Source organism: Alosa sapidissima, chromosome 3 (genome assembly GCF_018492685.1).
Source record: "Alosa sapidissima isolate fAloSap1 chromosome 3, fAloSap1.pri, whole genome shotgun sequence".
Lineage (NCBI taxonomy): Eukaryota > Metazoa > Chordata > Actinopteri > Clupeiformes > Clupeidae > Alosa > Alosa sapidissima.
Genome location: NC_055959.1, coordinates 39390197 through 39393680, shown reverse-complemented (window position 1 = coordinate 39393680; position 3484 = coordinate 39390197). Strand labels below are relative to the sequence as shown.

Genomic DNA, 3484 nt, shown 5'->3' with positions numbered 1-3484 from the left:
CAAAGACACTTTGGATTCCAGGTATTGCACCTACTAAGACCCAAATGTTAAAAAGAAAAGGCAACATTGACTTTTAGATATTAGAGGTTTTTGGTTTTTTTGGATGACTGAAAGATTCAAATGGTAAGGTTCAAAATATACTTTATTTATATTACAATTTTAACCACAATATAAATACAAAAATAAATACTATAGATTTTAAATAAATTCTGAATACTACTTACTACTACTAATGAACAGTAACTAAAAAACCTAACCTAAGCTTCCGATTCTGACTCTGAACTTGAACCTGACTGAGAAGCTCCATCAGAACCAGACTCTGACACTGTGGACCCAGTTCCAGACCGAGACCCCCCATCAGAACCTGACTCAGACCCCCCATCAGAGTCAGACTGGGAATCCCCATCAGATTCCCCAGGCCCTGATTCCAACGGACTGACTGATGAACCAGTCTCTGACTCAGTCTCTTTTGCCTCCTCTCCCTCTGCAGGACCCTGGACTTCCTTCTCCTCCACCTCAGGTGCCTCAGCCCTCTGTGTCTCTCTCTCTGCAGGACCCTGGACTTCCTCCTCCTCCTGGTCCTCCACCTCAGGTGCCTCAGCCCTCTGTGTCTCTCTCTCTGCAGGACCCTGGACTTCCTCCTCCTCCTGGTCCTTCACCTCAGGTGCCTCAGCCCTCTGTGTCTCTCTCTCTGCAGGACCCTGGACTTCCTCCTCCTCCTGGTCCTTCACCTCAGGTGCCTCAGCCCTCTGTGTCTCTCTCTCTGCAGGACCCTGGACTTCTTCCTCCTCCACCTCAGGTGCCTCAGCCCTCTGTGTCTCTCTCTCTGCAGGACCCTGGACCTGTGATGGCCCTGGCACCTCTGCCTGCATTGCTGATTTGTCAAATTTGAAAAGCCATCTTGAAATAAATGTGTTAGGGTTAGCAAACAGCATTATGCAATGGTTACACTCTAAAACACTTGCCTTGTCTTCCCTGTGCCACCTTCACTGAATCCATCAAAGACTTGAGGATGTCTAGGCGAATGGTCCTTGCTTGTTTTGCTGTGATCTCCTCCCCGACCACATAGAATTTCGACGCCGTCTTTGGGTCATGGCACATGCTTTTGCTGATTTCGGTCCTCTTCTCAGGGTCCAGGCTCCTGTCAGTCTGTAGGTAAGTAGGAGAACATTTTCACCGATGGCAACAGGTATGTATATCATTGGAAATGTATGCTCTTTTACAGAATAGCCACCATTGATAAAGGCAACTCACCCAGGTTGACACTGCTGTCCTGATGTCACCTATCGACGGTTACTCCGGCAGCCCGAAATCCTTCCAGACCCTTGTAAAATGGAATCCCGCCGTTCCATCTCCTTGCCATTCCTGGTGAAGAACAACTTGTCTGGGTTTTTACCGTATCCTGGCAAGCTGGGCCTCACCTCCAAAAAGGCCCTGAGGTTTTCCATAGTTTTCCCCAACACGGCGACGATGGCTGGCCCAAATGCCTCCCGAGTTTTATGATCGGGTACCTAAGAAAGTAAAGCATATAGATCTGGCAATCCCCCTGGAGGTAGTGTCTGTAAATGCTGAATCCCTTTTCAAGAAACTGGATAAGGTCTTTGAAAAGATGGGTCTGCCGTGGAATAATTTGGTCTCCATTCTTATGGATTCATGTGCTGTAATGAAAGGCTCCAAAAAAGGGCTGGAGAAACTTATCAGAGATCAGCGTGCCCCTCAAATGCTTGACATAGATGGTGACTCATGCCACCATATACACAATGCCAGCAAGAAATTCTGCTCTCTATTTGAGCATTGGGTAGAAGGTTTGCTCTACGATCTTCACACAGACCACAGATGGTCAGCAGACATGAGAGATGGCCTCAGAGAAATTTCCATTATCCTTGGAATCTATGCCTCACGGCCTGAGCGATATATCGCACACAGGTGGCTGTCAGTGCTGGATGTTGCCCTTGACACATTGCGCATGTGGGATGCATTTGTCATCTTTTACTTTGCCTTCCTGGGCAAGGAAGATAGGGCAACATACAAAGACATAGTCGATGGCATTCTTGTAAAGCGTGGGGTACAAGAAGCAGACAGGACCCGCATAAAGGAGTTGCAAATCAGGTCCAAAAACTTCACAAATGATGGGAAGATGAGAAAAGCTAGGATTTACAAAAAGGTGAGAAACAGCACACAATCCTCAACTCTTTAATTATGTAGAAAAGGCAAAGCTCAAAGAGTAGATATTTGTAAAGTAGATGGTTACTAAATATGATAAATATACTTATTGTCACTATTTTTGCTAGTTGCTTTGTCAAGAATTACATTAATTGTAACTATTATACTAATTCTTTTAAACTTTTGCTGTTCTGTGCTGTGGCAGGTGTTTTTCGAAGAGAAGAGAACACTTTTATGTGTCTCTTCTTCCCATGCTAAAACAATACACCGCCGTTTCAATGCAAGGAGCCGCAGATCCACAGACTGGATGATGAGCAAGAAATACTCCTTTGAGAGTTCCTGTCCAGTTTCATCAAGCCGGAGAAACTCATCAGAGAGGGGAAGACCTTGTCGGGACCAAACATGATGCGTCTTGATTTAAGGTCAACTGAGGCCCATCTACAAGAGCCTTTTATGGGATATGAGGCCACAACCATTCTCCAAAAGCTTGGAAAAAATCATCCTGTGGCAATTTTTTTCAATATGAAGGTATGGTGCAACTTGTTGATTTTGTTTAAAATAACTGTACACATTAAAAAAAAACTTTTGGTCTTGAACTAACCTCTAACCATTTACTGTATATGTCTCTCTGTGTTACTCAAGCATGTGTCTTCATTATAACAGGTCATCCAAGCCTACACAAGATGTGCCATTTATCTTCAAGCAAAACTGCCTCTGGACAACCCAGTTCTGAGGACCCTGTCATGCTTGGACCCAAGTGCCTGGGGAAGCCAACACATCATTCCTCACCTGAAGAAATTGCCGACCATGTTTCCAGCTGTGAAGCTCACCGAAGAGGAGAAAGCTGGTTTTCACAATGAAATATACAGGTGTGTGTAATTGTCAGAAGATGTCATTCATGCATATGATGCTATAAAAAATCCATTTGAGATACAACCATACAACATATGTGGCTGGAATTTGTTTTATTTTCTGTATGCAAATGAAAATGTACCATGTTGTTTTCATCTTAGATATGCAAGTGACATGATGTTGCCACCAGCAACTGAGGAAACAAGAGTGGATCTGTGGTGGAATGCTGTGGGGAAAACACTGAGGTACCCAAGCCTTACCAAGATGGCCCTCTCTACATTATGCTCCTTTCATGGCCCTCAGGTGGAGTCATCCTTTAGCATGATGGCCAACATAATGCAGGCTAACACTTCCAGCCTGAGCGTTGAGACATATGAGGCCTATGAAGTCATCAAATACTGGCTGAAGGCCAAGGAGGTCTCATCAATTGACCTCTTATCTAGGCCATCCAAAGAAAGCAAATACATCC

The 3484-nt window shown here is 44.7% G+C and overlaps 1 long non-coding RNA gene across 1 annotated transcript; it reads left to right on the top strand.

The window, feature by feature from the left end:
* Nucleotides 1–2525: 2525 nt before the first annotated feature.
* On the top strand, nt 2526–3249 carry LOC121705691. The gene is made up of 3 exons (XR_006030864.1): nt 2526–2691; nt 2827–3032; nt 3177–3249. It is a non-coding gene; the product is annotated as an uncharacterized LOC121705691 (long non-coding RNA).
* The last annotated feature ends 235 nt before the right edge of the window (nt 3250–3484 follow it).